This window comes from Anomaloglossus baeobatrachus, chromosome 6 (genome assembly GCF_048569485.1).
Source record: "Anomaloglossus baeobatrachus isolate aAnoBae1 chromosome 6, aAnoBae1.hap1, whole genome shotgun sequence".
Classification (NCBI taxonomy): Eukaryota; Metazoa; Chordata; class Amphibia; order Anura; family Aromobatidae; genus Anomaloglossus; species Anomaloglossus baeobatrachus.
The window spans coordinates 88,303,607-88,325,485 of NC_134358.1; positions in this window are offsets into that span (position 1 = coordinate 88,303,607).

Sequence of the window (21,879 nt, forward strand, 5' to 3'; positions counted from 1 at the left end):
TGCAATAACAGGCGATCAAAACGTAGCATCTGCGCAAAAATGGTACCATTAGAAACGTCAGCTCGAGACGCAAAAAATAAGCCATCACTGAGCCATAGATCCCAAAAAATAAGAACTCTACGTGTTTCGGAATATGGCGCAAAAGGTGCGCCACTTTTATTGGACAAACTTGTGAATTTTTTTAACCCCTTAGATACAAGTAAACCTATACATGTTTGGTGTCTACAAACTCGCACCGACCTCAGGCATCATACCCACACATCAGTTTTACCATATAGTGAACACCGCGAATAAAACATCCCAAAAACTATTGTGCCATCACACTTTTTTTGCAATTTTTCCGCATTTGGAATTTTTTTGCTGTTTTCCAGTACACCATATGGTAAAACTTATAGTTTCAATTAAAATTACAACTTGTCCCGCAAAAAACAAGCCCTCATATGGCAAGATTGATGGGAAAATAAAAACGTTACGGCTCTCGGAAGAAGGGGAGCAAAAAACAAAAACGGAAAGTGCCCCGGGGCTGAAGGGGTTAACTTTCTAACAAAATAAAAATATGTTTCAAAAAGGGTGCGGATGTAAAGTAGACATGTGGGAAATCTTATTTATTTACTATTATCTAATCCAAAGAAAAACAGAGTGGTATTCGGAGATCCGTGCCGGCCAATAAGAAGGTCCAGACTCCAGTAAAGGAATAATATCTTCTTCTTCATTTAAACACCTGATGGGCATATCCCCGAAATGCGTAGTGTGGTGTGGTGACTGGAAGAATAAAGATATTATTCCTTTACTGGAGTCTGGACCTTCTTACTGGCGAGCGCGGATCTTGTAATACCACTTTGTTTTTTCTTTGGACTGGATCCTTGTCAGTGGCCGCAGCTGCTAGTCTTATGCTTGTCTGTTGGTTGTGTTTCACACAACCACAGGGGTGAGTATCTGACGATTCTTTACCAACTGTGTGATTTATGATAAGGTCCTATGTGCGCTTTTTCCTTTTAATAGAATCTTATTTACTCTGGTTTAAGGGCCTAAAAATTGAAATTTTGAAAATTGCGGAATTTTCCAAATTTTCACCCAAATTTTGATATTTTCACAAATAAACCTATAAAATGTTAACCTTTCATAAGGCACAATGTTTCTTAAAAAACTTTCTCAAAATCACTGGGATCCGTTGAAACTTTTCAGCGTTATTACCAAAGAAAATTACACTGGTCAAAATTGTAAAATTTGGTTCTGTTAGGAAGGTGAAAACAGGCTTTGGTGGTAAGGGGTTAAAAGCCACCTGCAGAGACAAAAGTTCCCCATTTTTCTGGTTGGTGTAGTCGTGCAGGCATGAGGGTCAGTGGTGCTTTCATCTGCTGGTCTGGCTGTCTTTAGAAAGACCATATGGACTGGAGCTCATGCCCCTGAATGCCTGGACTTCTTCCCTGTGAGGAAAACACTACTCAGACAACACAGGGTGAGGATACCACTCTCCGGTCAAACTTTACTGGGTTCCTAACAGAAAACAGCATATAGTACATTCCCAGAAAGGACAAGAGATGGTGCAAGTGACAGAGTTTCACCCTTCCGCTGACTAGCTAGTGATTAAAACCTCTGTGACATCCAGGGCCACTACCCCAGCCAGCAGCACCCCACTTTGGTAGCCTTCCATTGAGAGGCGATAGCAGCAAGCTTATAAAGCCAACCAAGCACAGCGAGGTTTGTGGTCAGGTGATCAGATAGTCGCAATCTGGGTTTTCCAAATTGTGGACTCAGTGTTAGGCAGTGGAGCAGTTTTGTAATCCATCAGCCGGAACTATAGCCCCTAGGCTGAGGCTCTGTTGAATCACACTGGTGACAGGATCAGGCTCATTTTTATATCCTTCAGCTCTCATTTTAGGACATTGTGCCCCACAGGCTAGGAGGAAGATGAACATGGCTATTCTCTCATTGTTCCCTAATTCAATTAGACTGCATAATTATCCTACAAATGATGTACACTAGTACACCGCAGGGGGCTCATGCAATCCTTAATCAGAAGGAATTCCACAAAATAGCATACAAAAAGGGCTTTGGACAGTCTCACATGAAACAATTGCTCAGGTCCCTTAACATAGTGTGTTGTACAGCACAGGTTCTAGCTTCCCAGTTGCAGAAGAAAGTTCACAGAGCAGATTACATGGGATAACAAACTGTTTAATTGTTGGAGAACATGAAGTAATGATAAGCACAGTCATACAGCATTGCATCAGGAAAGAAAAACTGAAACCAAGAAGAAAGCAAAAGACTTTCTACAGTACAGTGAGTAAGGAAACAACATCGCCATCTACTGTTAGATTATCACAAAGTCCTCCTTCATACAAACAAAGAAGTCCTTGTCGGGTGCATATACTAACGCCCTTTCTCAACAGTAGGGGTTTATTCAGTTAATCCTAATTTCTTCATTAGTCTCTGATGTCTTTCAGCATTCAATGCCTTTGTGAAAATATCTGCTGTCATATCTTTAGTTGGAAAATATTCTAATTTCAGGATTCCTTGTTCCTGGTGATCCCTCAAGAAATGATACTTCACATTTCCCAAGTCTTTGATCTCGAAATGTTGATTCATAATTCTTAGTATGTCCTCTTTGTCCCTTTCTTTTTCAAAACAAACTAAAACATCATCAACATATATGAATACATAGAGCCATCTGTCCATCAGTTTTTTGTGTATAGGCAAGGATAAGTCTTGTTTCTTTGAAATTTTTCATTTGTGAGCACTTCTGTGATTTTATCATTCCACACTTTAGCAGCTTGTTTTAAACCGTATATACTTTTCCGTAGTTTACAAACTATGTTCGGGTTACTTTTATCTTTGAATCCTGGAGGTTGTTCTATGTAAATAGCTGTTGTTGAATCTCAATTCATAAAATGCTGTCTTACGTCCAGATGCTTCAACTCCATTTGTTTCATTGCTGCAACTGCAAACAAAGTTCTTATTGTAGTATGCTTGACAACTGGAGCAAATTTTTCATCATAGTCTTCTCCATATTTTTGAAAATAACCTTTAGCTATGAGTCTTGCTTGGTATCGTTCAGCTGTGCCATCTGATTGGTATTTTACTTTAAAAACCTTTCTGATGTAGTCACTTTCATGGGCCCACATACGTCAGTATGCACCAAATCAAGTAGTCTTATGCTTTTCCTCTCACTTACTTTAGGTATAGATATTCTTGTAGCTTTAGATTTTATACAACATTCACATCTTACGGTAATTGAGCAATCAGTTATTAATAGATCCTTTGTCAATTCTTTCTTTTGTAGCTCCATTATACTTTCAGGATATCTGTGTCCTAGACGTCTGTGCCACATGTGAATACAATTCTTGTGATCATGTGTACACAACTTCATCTGTTCCTTTAATATGTCTAGATGATATAATTGTTCATCTGCATTGACATTGGTTATTATCTTATTTCCCGCTAAGATTGTACATGCATCATCTTTGAATTTTACGGTAAGTCCTTTAGTTGTTAGACGTTTTTACAGATAACAATCCTCCTTCTAATCCTGGAACATATAACACATCCTGTACAAGTATTTTTGAATCATGTCCATACTTATTAGAACAGTTTATCATTCCTTGTTCAATACCTTCCGCAGTTACTTTTCTCCCATCTGCAAGATAAATGACTTCCTTCTTATTTAAATAAAGTTCAGTAAAGAAATGTTTATTACTTGTCATATGACTTGTTACTCTTGAGTCAATAAACCAGCCTGATGATGATTCCTTATCGGTTACTTTAAATGTGCCAGTCCAATTATTTACACATGAATCAGAAATTGTGTTTTTCACCTTCTGCGTATTCTCTTTATAGAGTAATTTCTGTTGTTCTTCTTTCCATATAGTACAGTGTTTCTTTAAATGTCCCTTTTTCTTACATCCAAAACAATCTCTTGTCTCTTTATTATAGGGTCTCTTTGATTCTGTAGCTTTAAGAGCATTTTCACCATCTTTTTCAGTAGAATCATTTGTTTGGCGGCACGATGGCTCAGTGGTTAGTCTTGCAGCGCTGGGGTCCTGGGTTCGAATCCCACCAAGGACACCATCTGCAAAAGGAGTTTGTATGTTCTCCCCGTGTTTGCGTGGGTTTCCTCCGGGCACTCCGGTATTCTCCCACACTCCAAAGACATACAGATAGGGAATTTAGATTGTGAGCCCCGATGGGGACAGTGTTCCTGATGTATGTAAAGCGCTGCGGAATATGTTAGCGCTATATAAAAATAAAGATTTATTTTTTTATTTTTGTTTGCTTTTTCCTTCTTTGATATTCATCTATGAGTCTGGTCTTCACAAACTCTAATGTAATATCTGTTTCAGGTCTTATCTCTAGTGCACTTATGCACTACGTAAGCATTGTATGAATCCGGTAAACTGCACAATAATAGTGCTGCTATGTGGCTATCCTTAATATTTTCACAAATTTATCTCAGCTGTGATATCACTTCCATCATAGCAAATATATGCTTCTGCATGTCATTGTGTGCACTCAGTCTCATACTGTAAAGCTTTCTTAGCAGAAATAACTTGTGATTTAAGCTAGGTCTTTCATGTAGCTTTCTTAATGCTTCCCACATTCCCTGTGCTGTATCCTCATTCCTTAAGTGTATTAATTGAGAATCTTCCACTAATAGCTTGATAGTAGCTCTTGCTTGTCTATTTTTCTTATCCCATGTCTGATTATTATCATTGGGTCTATCAGTAGTGATTGCTTCCCATAAATCATCTTTAGACAATAACATCTCCACTTTGAACTTCCATAATTGATAGTTCTCATTATTCAGCTTAGCTACTGTATGTTCTGGCTCTGTGCTACTCATCATTATTAACTTGTCTTACTTGTTTGGAGAGAATTGTTCTGAAGAATTCTTCTGCATTCACGAGGGTCTTGCTGAGCTTTCTGATGTCCTGGATGTCTGGGATCTTGGGTGTCTGAGATCTTTGGTGTCTGGGATCTTGGGGTGCCTGGTCCCATAACCTGTTGCACAGCACAGGTTCTAGCTTCCCAGTTGCAGAAGAAAGTTCACAGAGCAGATTACATGGGATAACAAACTCTTTACTTCTTGGAGAACATGAGGTAATGATAAGCACAGTCATACAGCATTGCATCAGGAAAGAGAAAGTGAAACCAAGAAGAAAACAATAGACTTTTTACAGTACAGTGAGTAAGGAAACAACATCGCCATCTACTGTCAGATCAGCACAAAGTCCTCCTTCACACAAACAAAGAAGTCCTTGTCTGTTGCATATACCAACAAAGTGTACAAAATAATAGTATGTCTGGCATAATTATGAATAGTTAAATTTATCGCCAAGTGGTCAAATTTTCCTCATTGATGCTGAGTTGTCACAGTGGTTTCCAATAGCCAGATTCCACCAATTAATAAGTATTCACCGATCCTGTGGATGCCTTGGATTGGTGATAACTTGTTTTGATGAAAGAACCCCTTTGATGCAAGCTACTAATTATGTATCAATCACAGTTATGGTATGTAGACAGTAGATGTGCAGGAGCCACCTGTATTTTACAGTTGATTCTCCAGTTTAACACTGATTAGGGTTAATAGAGTTTCTTGCATAGAGTTGTGGTGTAGGCCCCTAGAGTCAATTCCTCCTGTGGGCCAGTAGTTTTCATCATTTGGGGTCCTGATACCTCCCCGATTTCTCAAAAGATGGGGAAGAAGTGTTCAACTAATCCACATGGTCCACAGTGTATGGGCACAATACAAAGTATTAGTGTCCATACACTTTTCTGCACACACTCTGAGGCCAGGTTCACACAACTGTATTAAAAATCATCGGTTTCACCCAGAAATATCTGACAATTTTTTTCTCACCTGTCATCCATATGCAATAATGTATTTTTACAGCAGCAGTTATTAATAATTTACAAGACTATTTACAGTTACATATGTTACAAAATTGCACTGTATCTATATGAATAGATTTTATTCTGTGTCTCTATATGGCATCCCTTTTTTTGCACACCCATAGATTTGAATGGGTGAGTTGCATACTGGAATTTGTGAAAATGTTGCTCAACTTTCCTGCTCATTGCATAACATTGGCTTGAGTGTGTTCCTTTTTTTTTTTACAGACAGCACTCAGACAAAGATTCAGATTATTGTTTCGACGTTTTAGGACCTGGCCCACAGCCCCAAAAGCTGTGTAAAATACATGCATGTTCACTACATTTTACTTGCATTTTATTTCCCATTTATTTGAATTGGTGAAAAATGTTGCAATGTTATTGTTGATGTGATCCGTGTGACATCAGTGTGACATGTATTGGAGAAAACACATGTTTTTGAAATAAAATGATTTCCTATACTCACGTGTCTCCAGTGCTGCTGTCATTTGCTTCCAGACCCTCTCATTATGTTCATGAATATTCACTACCCGGCAGTCCTGGAAGCAGCGGCGCCAGAGACAGCAGCGTTGAGGACAGGTGAGTAAAAAGTTCCTGATCTCCGTGTGCTATCACGGAAAGCACATGGAGAACAGAAGTGTGCCAAATTCAAGGCACATGGATGGCATACGCACGGATGTGTGGAGGGAGCCTTAGGGCGGCTTTGCACACTACGACATCGCAGGTGCGATGTCGGTGGGGTCAAATCGAAAGTGACGCACATCCGGCGTCACTTGCGATGTCGTAGTGTGTAAATCCTAGATGATACGATTAACGAGCGCAAAAGCGTCGTTATCGTATCATCGGTGCATTCTCCGACATTGCCATAATGCCGGTGCAGAGACAGGTACGATGTTGTTCCTCGTTCCTGCGGCAGCACACATTGCTGTGTGTAAAGCCGCAGGAGCGAGGAACATCTCCTACCTGCCTCCTGGCTGCAATGAGAAGGAAGGAGGTGGGCAGGATGTTTACATCCTGCTCATCTCCGCCCCTCCGCTTTGATTGGCCGCCTGCCGTGTGACATCGCTATGATGTCGCACGACCCGCCCCCTTAGGAAGGAGGCGGGTCGCCGGACAGAGTGACGGTCGCAGGGCAGGTGAGCGCATGAGAAGCTGGCGTAGCGATAATGTTCGCTACGCCAGCTATCACAAGATATCGTACCTGCGACGGGGTCGGGGACTATCGCACTCGACATCGCATCATCGGCTTGCAATGTCGTAATGTGCAAAGCCCGCCTTAGAGAAATCCTTAAACATTTGTCTTAAAGATAATGATATAATATTGTTTGCAAACGTTCAAACTGTTTGCAATTTTGTTGGGGGGCGAATTGTAGAAAAATATCTTGCAGTGATGTTTAGTGTCCAGTATCAATGTAAAGAAAATAGGATGCAGAACTCCATTATTACAATGCTATGAAAACAGAAGCTTCTCAATGCATTTAGTTGTCATCTTCATCATAAAGCATACTGTGTAATATACTTTAGTAAATTTATTATGTCTTTCACAGTTAAGGAAACAAGTATATGCATTGTCCATATTTACCAATGTAGCGAGTGCAGGGTGCAGCTGTTTTCAATCTGTCTGGCATGTGCGGTCTTTTAGAATACAATACGTTTCCGTTAGAAAAATACCAATTTTTGGTTGAAAAACAGTTAAAATCTATGCAAAATGTATGAACGATTTAAAGATCTGCAAGTCAGATTCCAGGCGTCCTCATCCATAATTATAAGTAGGTTTATTTATGGCATCCAGCAGCCATTGTAAATATCGCCGGTACAGCGCACATCTGGGTGAGGCTGAAATACAGTGAAACAGCTGTGCAGATATTTCCACAAATCACGATAATTTAGTTTACCCGAGAGTTATGGATTCACAAGGGACTGACACCTTTCAATGCTGACAACACCAGCTAACATGAGTACTGAAAATATACTTTGCTGCTTGCAAATTGGAAGCTGTAATTATTAACTGGAAGCTCTAATTTGTACCATGACATGAAGACAAGCGTATATATTAAATGTATCGAGATGGACTTTTGGAGTCCACCCCAACCCTCTCTGAAGACACCAATCACATTATTGTCATGTAATTTAAATTATGTCCTGCATTGCTGTGGAAATAATTTTGTCACGTGAATTATGCTGTGTAGTGGTGTTGTATCTCAGACAGGTCAGAGATAGTTAAGTGTTGGGACTAGCTCATGATGGGAGTGGCCAGGATGCAGGGAAAGTTAAGGTTTCCTGTGGAACATCAGATAGGGCCCAGCCTGTGATTAGAGCAGACCTAAGGTCTGGTTAGCCGATGTGTGGCCCTACAGCTAGAGGAAACTGGACCCAGAGCTGGTATGAGAAAGAGGTGACCGGAAAACGAAATGATCACGCGAGTCTCACATCACATCACCCGGCACGGTCTGCTACTCTCTGGACAGGAACATCTCAGCTGCATAGAAATACAGGAAGCTGAACCGCTCCTGTGCAGAGAGCAGTTGCTGTGTTGGGTAATGCACTGCGAGACTCACATGAGTCATGCGCGGGTCAATCGCAAGTGTGACTCCAGTCTAAATCAGACTATCAACTACAATCAGTCAAGCCAGTGATTGATTGCAGCGGTCATATGAATGATGTATACAATATAGCTGCTGCAGGATTGGCAGGAACCATTAGAATATCGGTGCTTGAGCTACAGCAGGGGAGTAAAAGCCTTTGTTTTGTTTTTTTTTATTTCATGCCAATTCCTATTCTTGGGCAATATTGTTGCTGCTGTTACCCCAGTGCGAACTGATCAAACACTGCAAGCGTCTCGTACTGGGCTGAGCACTGAGTGTACCCGAGCACAGCGATGCTTGCATGAGTGGCATACGTAAAACACCTGAACTCCAAACCCGAACTCTATTATTTTTTGTAAAGTCTGTGTTTATTACGAACACTTATTGAATGTTCTCAGTGAAAGGAACAAAATTATAATCTTGTGATACCTTTTAATGGCTAACTAAAATAAAATAAAGTGATGTTACAGAGCAAGCTTTCGAGACTTCTCAGGTCCCTTCATCAGGCATGGTATGACAAAATATCTGAAGAAACACAAATATATGCACAAACAGAGCAGAGGGATGGCATAATAAGACATTTAAATAAACAAACACTGAGCTTAGAAAGTGAATCCTTAATTAGCTTTGATTAGTGGTGTGAGAGTTTTATTGTCCCAATATTCATATTTTTCAACTGGCTAACACGGTACCAAAACCTTTTCACTTGTAACTAGTATGAACACTGAACACCGAACCTCGTGTTCACTCATCTATAATCATAACCCTATTTATTGTATTGAAGCATCTAATGAGGGTGTGCAAAGTTTATTGTGAAGGGAGGGGGAGGAGGTAATCTGTGACATCACCTATTGTGATTGCTGATTCCTGTGTTATCAGCTGTGTGTAGAGGTGTTACCTTGTCAGTGTAGTCCTGCCTCTAATGATAATATGAAGACTGCTGGAAACTCTTCCTAAGGTCTCTTTCACACGTCAGTGACTCTGGTACGTATGTGCTAGTTTTTATACATACCAGAATCACGGACATATGCAGATCCATTAAAATCAATGAGTCTGCGCACACATCAGTGATTTTTCACTGACTGTGTCTCCGTGCGGTGTACACACGTATCTGTGATTGCCGCACGGAGACATGTCCGTTTTTTTCTGGCATCACTGATGACCCACGGACCACACAGTGGTGGGATCCGTGAAACACGTACCAGATAAACACGTACATTGAAAATAAAAACATTTTAAACTCACCTTCTCCAGCGCTGCTTGTCTTTGGCCTCCCCTGACTGCTGCTTCAGAGCTGGCTCATTACTGCATGCATATTTATGTATGCAGCCACAGCCAACCCGGAAGTAGTTGCAGCAGAGGTCAGTGCCGGCCGGAAACACAGCAGAGTCGGAGAGTTCAGCACCACGGACAGCAGGAGTGAGGGCAAATGAGTATAAGGGTATGTGCGCACGTTGCTTTTTACCTGCTTTTTTGCTGCTTTTTCTTCTGCGCTGTTTAATGCCAAAATGGAAGTGTTCTTCTATTCAAGCAAAGTCTATGGGAATTTGGGTTTCTTGTTCACACTATGTTGTTCAAAATGCTGCCTTTTTGAGGCAGAACTTTGGTCAAAAACTCAGCTTTTCAAAGAAGCAACATGTCAATTGTTTTTGCCATTTGGGTTTTGCACTGCAAAGCTGAGTTTTTGACCAAAGTTCTGCCACAAAAAGGCAGCATTTTGAACAACATAGTGTGAACAAGAAACCCAAATTCCCATAGACTTTGCTTGAATAGAAGAACACATCCATTTTGGCATTAAACAGCGCAGAAGAAAAAGCAGCAAAAAAGCAGGTAAAAAGCAGGTAAAAAGCAGGTAAAAAGCAACGTGCGCACATACCCTAAGTCAATTTGCAATCCCAGATATCAAGCCGTAAGTAGTTGCAGCAGAGGTCAACGCCGGCCGGAAACACAGCAGGGCCGGAGAGTTCAGCACCACGGACAGCAGGAGTGGGGGCAAATGAGTATAAGTCCATTTGCAATCACAGATAACGGATCATTTATCACAGATTGCACATGGACAACCCATGTGTGCCGTGAATCATGGCACACGGAGGGACATATGCGTTTATAACATGTCAGTGAAAAACGTCTATGTTTTTCACTGACGTATGAAACAGGCCTAAAGGACAAGAAATAAGAGTCTAAAAAAGTCCAGTGTAAAAATTAAAAGATTACTAATTTAGTACTTTTAAATTAACTAAAAAACATGATATGAAAAAAAATATCAAGAGAAATATTTTTTTAAAAATTCAAAAATCTGATTTAAAAAAAATAGAGTTTCATTTTCCAATGAACGCTTCCCTTTAAGCTTACAGAGCACATTGTCAACCCGAGGATGTTAGGGCTTTTCTACATTCAAATCACCAATTGTAAGAGGCGGCCTAAGTTGGGATCATGTGTTCAGATATGCCGGAGACCGATACTTACTGGTACGAGTGCAGTCGCTCATATTGAAATACATTTCTGCAACATTAATGAACAAACTGGCAAAGCGCTATTCATGAATTCCTCTTTAACAATGAAGCGACTTCTTCAAATAATACTGTGTTTTTGGATCGAGCTTCCCTGGAATGGCACTTCATTAAAATAAGGCAGCTGTGTAAATCACTTCAATTGAAAAATGCATTCTCTTTGGATGGCTAGTCCTGAATTTAAAGCAGTTAAACAAAAATAAAGCGCCGAGAGTCCTGCTAACCTAATATTTCCTCTTTCTTTCTTTCCCCATGGGTTGAAAGGGAGGTGATACCGCTTCCGTCTGCTTATGATAACCTATCTTTGATTTTGCTTTGCTTCTACATTATTATCTCTTTGCAGCAGATTGCTATTGTCAACTGAAGACAGGGCACATTTAATTGTGTGCAAGATAAATTGTTTTTTATCTGTATTGAACATGCCTGAGCACTGCAGATGAGGACAGGAGTCCTGACTGCAAAAATGTTATTCTGTTAATACAAAATCGCTCTATAGAAAATAATTATGAAAAGGAAAGAGGGAAGAATCTGGGAAGCGCAGCAACGTACGTGGATATAATTAGAGAGCAGTCATAGAGCATGTATCAGTTTAATTCTGACTTTTTTTTTCTTTTTATAAATATATATACATATACAGTGTATATATATATATATATATATATATATATATATATATGTAAGTCGGGTACAGGGTGGGCCCCCCAGTATACAGCAAAACCACGCACCAGGAAAAGGACTCTAGGCAGTTGGTTGATAAATGATTGTTTTACTTTACCAAAACAAAAAAAACATGCAGAAAACAAAAAGAACAGAACAATATATTCACAAGGCCAAAAGCCTACACCCCTATGCTGCGCCACTCGTAATGGAGATTTATACCGCCTTCTAACCAACCTTTGCCTAACCAAGGGGTTGTCTAAACAGTCGTCTAATACCTGGTAATCCCTCTGGGTAGCAGGAGTAAGGGGTGCTTCACACATAGCAAGATCGCTGCTGAGTCACGGTTTTTGTGACGCAGCAGTGACCTCATTAGCGATCTCGCTGTGTGTGACACTGAGTATCGATCTGGCCCCTGCTGTGAGATCGCTGCTCGTTACACACTGCTCTGGTTCATTTTTTGGTTGTTGCTCTCCCGCTGTGAAGCACACATCGCTGTGTGTGACAGCGAGAGAGCAACGATCTGAATGTGCAGGGAACAGGAGCCGGCTTCTGGCAGCCTGCAGTAAGCTGTAACCAACGTAAATATCAGGTAACCAAGGGAAGCCCTTTCCTTGGTTACCAGATATTTACCTTTGTTACCAGCGTCCGCCGCTCTCACGCTGCCAGTGCCGGCTCCCTGCACACGTAGCGGGAGTTACACATCAGGTAAATAAGCAAATGTTTGCTTATTAACCCCTTCAGCCCCCGGGCACTTTCCGTTTTTGCGTTTTTGTTTTTTGCTCCCCTTCTTCCGAGAGGCGTAACTTTTTTATTTTTCCATTAATCTTGCCATATGAGGGCTTGTTATTTGCGGGACGAGTTGTACTTTTAAATGAAACCATAAGTGTACTGGAAAACGGTAAAAAAAATTCCAAGTGCGGAAAAATTGCAAAAAAAGTGTGATCGTACAATAGTTTTTGGGATATTTTATTCACTGTGTTCACTATATGGTAAAACTGAGATATCTATGTGATGCCTCAGGTCAGTGTGAGTTTGTAGACACCAAACATGTATAGGTTTACTTGTACCTAAGGGGTTAAAAAAAATTCACAAGCTTGTCCAAAAAACGTGGAGCACGTTTTGCGCCATTTTCCAAAACCCATAGCGTTCTCATTTTTCAGGATCTGAGGCTCAGTGATAGCTTATTTTTTGCGTCTCGAGCTGACGTTTTTAACGGCATCACTTTTGCGGAGATGCTACGCTTTGATCGCCTGTTATTGCATTTTGCGCATAATTTGCGGCGACCAAAAAACATAATTTTGGCGTTTGGAATTTTTTTGACGCTACGCCGTTTACTGATCAGATTCATTGATTTTATATTTTGATAGATCGGGCATTTCTGAACGTGGCGATACCAAATATGTGTGTATTTTGTATTTTTTTAACCCTTTAATTTTCAATGGGGTGAAAGGGGGGTGATTTGAACTTTAAGGTTTTTTTTATTTTTTTAAATTTTTTAAAACTTTTTTTTTCTTTTTTTTTTTTATTTTACTAGTCCCCCTAGGGGGCTATAGCGATCAGCAATCCGATCGCTCTGCACTATCTGCAGATCTCAGCTACAGAGCTGAGAACTACAGATTTGCTGCTTTACTTTCAATGTCGGCTGTATTCCGGCATTGAGAGGAAGTGAGTCATGTTAGCTACAGGCGTTATCACATGACCCTGTGCTACCATGGCGACCTCAGAAAGTCACGTGATCATGTCACGTGACTTCCAGTGGGGGCAGAGTAAGTGACTGTCATGGCGGCGCCCATATACATATCGCTGCCAGATTTTGGCAGTGAAATGTAAGGTGTTAATGGCCGAAATGTAAGGGGTTAATGGCCGCGGGTGGAAGCGATTCCACCCGCGGCTAGCAGGGACACATGTCAGCTGTTGATAACAGCTGATATGTGCACGGATCACGGCCGCCAGCCGGCGGCAGGGGGCGGGGCTTACCGGCACACAATCCATGACGTACCCAGTACGTCATGGGTCGTTAAGGGGTTAACCCGATATGTACTGTAGCTAGGAGTGCAGGGAGCCAGCGCTAAGCCGTTTGCGCTGGTAACCAACGTAAATATCGGGTAACCAAGCCCTTGGTTACCCGATATTTACCTTAGTTACCAAGTGCAGTGTCGCTTCCATGCGTCGCTGCTGGCTGGGGGCTGGTCACTGGTCGCTGGTGAGATCTGCCTGATTGACAGCTCACCAGCGACCATGTAGCGACGCACCAGCGATCCTGACCAGGTCAAATCACTGGTGGGATCGCTGGTGCGCCGCTAAAGTGGGACAGTACCCTAATTGTGTGTGTGTGAACATGCCCTACCAGTGGTGCAGCATAAGAGCTTACAACTTATCTACCTAAACATAAATAAAACCCTCTGACCCCCTTGAATACCCTCGATTGCTGAAGCCTCAAAGATAAGGCAGATGGTAAAAATGGAAAGGTAAACTAAGCAGCTAGCAACACAGTCCTGGAAATCTTCTAAAGCAACAGTCAATGCAAACAAGTGGCGCTGTCCCTTTATGGTTTTAACTGTAACTGGCAAACTGACACAGCAGAGCCAGCAAGCCCCACTGTGTATATAGTCGGCCTAACCAGAACAGATATGTGTTTTGGTACCAAAACAAAGTGTTGCGTGCACGCACTCCTGGGCCCAGCCTACCGTACCCGAGTACTGTGGTGTCCAGCTGTTATAAATGGAGACTTGAAGATCCTCTCACGGTGATCAGTATAGCCAGCAACTGAAGAATGGCGGTCTCTGGCATAGGATGCTGCTCACACGCGTCACGGTCCTCCTCACCAAACTCCAACAGTCTCCTCACAATCCACCTAAGTATTTCCGCGGCGGCTTCTTTCTGTTATGCACACCTCTCGCTTTCCCTTCAGCTCACATCCAGCACCTCCTCCAGTCTCTCAGTCCACAGCCGAAAACAGTTAGCTGTTGCTATAGTGACCAAACAGTCAAAGGCAGATGCAAAACAGTGGCCTCTTGTGGCCGGTCAGCAACAATGCATACAATGGACAGTAAATAATTATTTTGCATTCACAGTGAATAAAGGTCATTAAAGGGAACCTGTCAGCAGAAATTTCGCCTTAAACCTAACAGATTCCCCCTCTGCAGCTCCTGGGCTGCATTCTAGAAAGGTCCCTGTTATTATAGTGCCCCCTTTCTGACCCAAAAAAAGAGTTTATATCGAGGTACCTATTTGGCTTCTGATTCTCTAAATGTGTCACGGGGGCGGGCTGCCTGATGGCCGTTATTCTGCCCCCTGTTCCTGTATGCCGCCCCCATCGCTGATTTCCATACTTCTGGACGCCGCCCACTGCTCCAGCCATCCCCGCGCATGCCCAGTGCTCATCTCTCGTGGATGAGCACTGTGCCCAGTGTCACCGCTGGTGACGTGCACGCAGGGTTTAGATTATGGGCGGTGCTGTGATGTTAATTACCAAGCAACCGCCCATAATCGCGGGACCGCGCATTCCCCCTCGGCCTGCTTCTTTCTGCGCAAGCGCGCTGCAGCTGAACTCCTCCTGATCGGTGTAGTCACTGCTCCGCGCTCCTCCCATCTATTTCCTTCCTCAGGGCAAGATGGGAAGGAGGTGACGTGAGTTCAGCTGCAGCGCGCTTGCACAGAAAGCAGGCCGAGGGGGAATGCGCTGTCCCGCGATTATGGGCGGTTGCTTGGTAATTAACATCACAGCACCGCCCATAATCTAAACCCTGCGTGCACGTCACCACCGGTGACACTGGGCACAGTGCTCATCCACGAGAGATGAGCACTGGGCATGCGCGGGGATGGCTGGAGCAGTGGGCGGCGTCCAGAAGTATAGAAATCGGCGATGGGGGCGGCATACAGGAACAGGGGGCAGAATAACGGCCATCAGGCAGCCCGCCCCCGTGACACATTTAGAGAATCAGAAGCCAAATAGGTACCTTGATATAAACTCTTTTTTTGGGTCAGAAAGGGGGCAATATAATAACAGGGACCTTTCTAGAATGCAGCCCAGGAGCTGCAGAGGGGGAATCTGTTAGGTTTTAGTCGAAATTTCTGCTGACAGGTTCCCTTTAATACACCCTTACTCTATTACATATTAATAACAATGCATACAATGAACAGCAAATAAGCATCTTGCATTCACAGTGAATAACAGTCATCAATAAACCCTCACCCTATCACATACACAGTATATACTGTACATAAATATACATAAGAAAAAAAGTCACTCTCTATAATGGCAAAAGATTTAAAATACTAATACTAGCAATGTAGACAAAACATTTTTTGAAGTGTTTGGTATATTAGAATGGCCATTTCAATACCTGGCTAGCAGCCACGTCACAACAACCTCATTATGATGGGTCCTACTCTATACTGCGTCTGTCTGGGCTCCTAAAAACGTACATGTAAGGGTGGTGAGTGATCCCCTCCATTAAAAGTTAAATACACCTGGTTCTAACGAGGCTGCCGAGACGTGGCCGCTGTGCAGGTATTGAAATTGCCATTCTAATATAGCAAACACCTCAAAAAAACCTTTTCTAGATTGCTATTAGTATTTTAAAATCCTTTGCCATTATAGGGTGCAACTGTTTTTTCTTTATATATATAGTATAGTATAGTATAGTATAGTATAGTATAGTATAAGTTTGGACACACCTTCTCATTCAAAGATTTTTCTTTATTTTCAGGACTCTGAAAATTGTAGATTCACATTGAAGGCATCAAAACTATCAATTAAAACATGTGTAATGAAATACTTAAAAAAGTGTGAAACAACTGAAAATATGTCTTATATTCTAGGTTCTTCAAAGTAGCCACCTTTTGCTTTGATGACTGCTTTGCACGCTCTTGGCATTCTCTTGATGAGCTTCAAGAGGTAGTCACCAGAAATAGTTTTCCAACAGTCTTAAAGGAGTTCACAGAGATCCTTAGCACTTGTTGGCCTTTTTGCCTTCACTCTGCGGTCCAGCTCACCCCAAACCATCTCGATTGGGTTCAGGTCTGGTGACTGTGGAGACCAGGTCATCTGGCGTAGCACCCCATCACTCTCCTTCTTAAGCCCGCTACACACGCTTCAATATATCTCACAATCCGTCGTTGGGGTCAAGTTGTAAGTGACGCACATCCGGCATCGTTTGTGAGGTATCTGCGTGTGACATCTACGTGCGATCAGGATTGAACGCAAAACCGTTGATCGCAAACACATCGTATCATTCTCTAGAATTGAGCGTTTTGTTGCACGAACCTAGTCAATTGTAACGTGTGACATCCCTCATACGATTTTGGTGTCTGATGCTATGTGCGCAGGTGTGCGCTCTGCACCGCAGCTTAAAAAAGGTCCGCTTCAGAGCGCAGCTGAAAAGCTGCGTTCTGAAGCGCCTCACAATGTCTGTCATTCACTAATCTCTGTCAGTCGGTCACTATCTCTGTCCCTCTCTCTCTGTCCATGTCAGTCTATCCCCCTCTCTCATATACTCACCGATCCCCGATCCCCGGCGCTGCACGGCGTTCACACTGCTCCGGCGGCTTTTACTGTTTTGAAAAAGCCGGCCGCCCATTAAACAATCTCGTATTCCCTGCTTTCCCCGCCCACCGGCGCCTATGATTGGTTACAGTGAGACACGCCCCCACGCTGAGTGACAGGTGTCACACTGCACCCAATCACAGCAGCCAATGGGCGTGTCTATACTGTGTAGTGAAATAAATAATTAAATAATTAAAAAAAAGGCGTGCGGTTCCCCCCAATTTTAAAACCAGCCAGATAAAGCCATACGGCTGAAGGCTGGTATTCTCAGGATGGGGAGCTCCACGTTATGGGGAGCCCCCCCAGCCTAACAATATCAGCCAACAGCCGCCCAGAATTGCCGCATACATTATATGCGACAGTTCTGGGACTGTACCCGGCTCTTCCCGATTTGCCCTGGTGCGTTGGCAAATCGGGGTAATAAGGAGTTATTGGCAGCCCATAGCTGCCAATAAGTCCTAGATTAATCATGTCAGGCGTCTATGAGACACCCTCCATGATTAATCTGTAAATTACAGTAAATAAACACACACCCGAAAAAATCCTTTATTAGAAATAAAAAACACAAACATATACCCTGGTTAACCACTTTAATCAGCCCCAAAAAGCCCTCCATGTCCGGCGTAATCCAGGATGCTCCAGCGTCGCTTCCAGCGCTGCTGCATGGAGGTGACCGGAGCTGCAGAAGACACCGCCGCTCCGGTCACCTCCACGCAGGTAATGAAGACAGCCGCGCGATCAGCTGCTGTCACTGAGGTTACCCGCTGTCACTGGATCCAGCGGTGGCCGCGGGTAACCTCAGTGACAGCTCAGCTGATCGCGCTACTCACCGCCGCTCCTATCACCTCCACACAGCAACTGAGGTGAGTAGCGCGATCAGCTGAGCTGTCACTGAGGTTACCCGCGGCCACCGCTGGATCCAGTGACAGCGGGTAACCTCAGTGACAGCAGCTGATCGCGCGGCTGTCTTCATTACCTGCGTGGAGGTGACCAGAGCGGCGGTGTCTACTTCAGCTCCGGTCACCTCCATGCAGCAGCGATGGAAGCGACGCTGGAGCATCCTGGATTACGCCGGACATGGAGGGCTTTTTGGGGCTTATTAAAGTGGTGAACCAGGGTATATGTTTGTGTTTTTTATTTCTAATAAAGGATTTTTTCGGGTGTGTGTGTGTTTATTTACTGTAATTTACAGATTAATCATGGAGGGTGTCTCATAGACGCCTGACATGATTAATCTAGGACTTATTGGCAGCTATGGGCTGCCAATAACTCCTTATTACCCCGATTTGCCAACGCACCAGGGCAAATCGGGAAGAGCCGGGTACAGTCCCAGAACTGTCGCATATAATGTATGCGGCAATTCTGGGCGGCTGTTGGCTGATATTGTTAGGCTGGGGGGGCTCCCCATAACGTGGAGCTCCCCATCCTGAGAATACCAGCCTTCAGCCGTATGGCTTTATCTGGCTGGTTTTAAAATTGGGGGGAACCGCACGCCGTTTTTTTAAATTATTTAATTATTTATTTCACTACACAGTATAGACACGCCCACCGGCTGCTGTGATTGGGTGCAGTGTGACACCTGTCACTCAGCGTGGGGGGCATGTCTCACTGTAACCAATCATAGGCGCCGGTGGGCGGGGAAAGCAGGGAATACGAGATTGTTTAATGGGCGGCCGGCTTTTTCAAAACAGTAAAAGCCGCCGGAGCAGTGTGAACGCCGTGCAGCGCCGGGGATCGGGGATTGGTGAGTATGAGAGAGGGCTGCTAACTTCAGTAACTTAGGAGATTAGCGGTCACCGGTGAGCCCTTCACTGGTGACCGCTAATCAGGGCGCGACACAGACAGAGCCGCAGCATGACCATGAAGTCGGGTGAAGTTCACCCGAGTTCATTCTGATCGTGCGGCTCTTTCTGTGTCTGCTGTCATCTGCCATTCACCGCTGCTACATGGCTGTCTGTGTCTGCTGTTAGCGGCCATGTAGCAGAGCTGAACGGCAGATGACATAGTAAAAACGCATCTCTACACATTACACACGCTTGGCAAGTCAATAAATAAAAAAAAAAAAAAAAAGGTGCCCAATGCATACGTCACAGAACACATGATCTAAAGGATCGCACACAAAATTGACCAATTTAACATAGACTACTAACGCACGTGTGACAGCAAATGAACGACCTACGTGCAATCTCATAAGATCCCGTATGCAACCTGGGCGTGTCACATCGCAAATGCGATTGTACAACTAATTGCAACGTGTAAAGTGGGCTTTAGTGAAATATCCCTTACACAGCCTGGAGGTGTGTTTGAGGTCATTGTCCTGTTGAAAAATAAATGATGGTCAAACTAAACGCAAACTGGATGGAATAGCACGCCGCTGCAAGATGCTGTGGTAGCCATGCTGGTTCTGTATGCCTTCAATTTTGAATAAATCCCCAACAGTGTCACCAGCAAAGCCCCCCCACACCATCACATCTCCTCCTCCATGCTTCACGGTGGGAACCAGGCATGTAAAGTCCATCCGTTCACCTTTTCTACAAAGACACGGTGGTTGGATCCAAAGATCTCAAATTTGGACTCATCAGATCAAAGCACAGATTTCAACTGGTCTAATGTCCATTCCATGTGTTCTTTAGCCCAAACAAGTCTCTTTTGCTTGTTGCCTGTCCTTAACAGTGGTTTCCTAGCAGCTATTTTACCATGAAGGCCTGCTGCACAAAGTCTCCTCTTAACAGTTGTTCTAGAGATAAGAAGGTGTGTCCAAACTTTTGGTCTGTACTGTGTATATATATATATATATATATATATATATATATATACTGTATATATACATATATATATGTATTATATATTCATCCATGGATGCCTAGAGCTGGATTTTTTCAGCATTTTTTTTTATATACTGTACATATATATATATATATATATATATATATATATATATATATATATATATATATAGTGAAACTACATAGAATGACATTTAAATATGAATTCCAAAGGTTTGAAATTTTAAGGATTCCAGAAAATATAGAGTTAATACGCACAACTGAAATGATTAGGAGTTGTAGGGATTAGAGATGGGCGATTCCATTGAGGTTCAATTCGCCAGCAGCAAACGAACCTAGCTCCACACCCTCGATCTGAACTGGAACCCTGGATCCAGTCACGGATTGGCAGTTTGAATCTCTGCCCACATACAGCCAACCATTAGCAGATCACTTCCGGGGGAGAGTGGGAGGGGCTTTTTCAAACTTTTTTTGGTTTGGTGCATACTACATCCAATCATGCTGTTGTTTCCCCCAGTGTGCACTATTCAAACTGCAAGTGGCTCATACTGGGCTGAGCACCGAGGGTACCTGAGCACAGCGTTGCTTGCATGAGTTTTGTTTGCACATAACACATCCGATCCCCAAACCCGAAACTTGATTTTAAAATTTGGTGTTCAGTTTGAAAACCGAACCTCAGGTTTGCTGATCTAGTAGGGATCAGTGGTAGAGCAAGAATGTTCCAAGCAACTTAATAGGAACCAACAACCAGGTTTTTGCTCTATAAACTAAAGACAGTGCCATAATGGCACTAGGAGGCTGATTAAAATGATACCTTTAGCTGATAGATCCAAGTCTTGATTGCAGAGAAATGGTTGTTCAAACCTCTGAATATGACGTCACTGGTGCAGTGGCTTGAGCATCGGGGCGGGACTTTGTGGATCGGGTCTTCAGCAATGATTCCTCCCCTGGTTGCCTGCCTCCCTTCTATTTAAATTTCTCCCCTCTACCACCACAATTAGTGCTATGTTCAGCGTGCACAGTATTATTTTCAAGTTTCCCATCTCCAAGATCCTATTCTAAAACAATAAAGGGTGCAAGCGTATAGCCCTGCCTTTATGTTTGTTGTAATATAAGTTTTCCCTCCTACATCAACTCTCCATGAACTGCTTCCAGAGGACAGTGTGCCGAGCATCGCGCCCCCGGGTCTCAGATAAGATCCAATCATGCGATTCAGCCGGCCAATCACAGTAATGCCAGTAGCCAACATGGCTACGGTATTACCGTGATTGGCAGGCAATCTTCGCACGTTGATTGGTTGTCTAACAGCAGCGAAACATGTGGGGAAAGGACTTGTCCTTTTTGTTTGAGCACCCGCGATACTTGATCAAATATTTAGCAATATCAAGCACGCTCGCTCATCACTAATTAGCAACAATAATATACAGTTTTATCCTGTCAATAAGTCTGTTTCTTTATGTTTTCACATAGTGTCTAGATATTATATATGTTTTAAAACACAGAAAAGAATATGTATTTATAGAATTGGCTAATGACACATTACAGTTTAAATTAAAAAAACTTATTTAGACTGAGTTCACATATCCAGTAATCATCTTTTATAATGAATCCTGCAGAGATCCATTGGCACAATGATGTCTGCCGGATCCTTTTTTTTTCAAAAATGTTTATTGAAAAGGAGAAAATATCATACAACATCAAGTATAAGTAACTCTATAAGGCCCCCTTCACACGCACGTGTCTCCGGTACGTGCTAGGTCCATGCCCGCATGTACCGGAAACACGGGCACACGTAAACCCATTAAAATCAATGGGTTTATGTGAACGCACGTGAGCAGCCATTGGCCCGTGCCTCCGTGTGGAGCACACGTGAGCCCATGTGCTCCACACGGATGCATGTC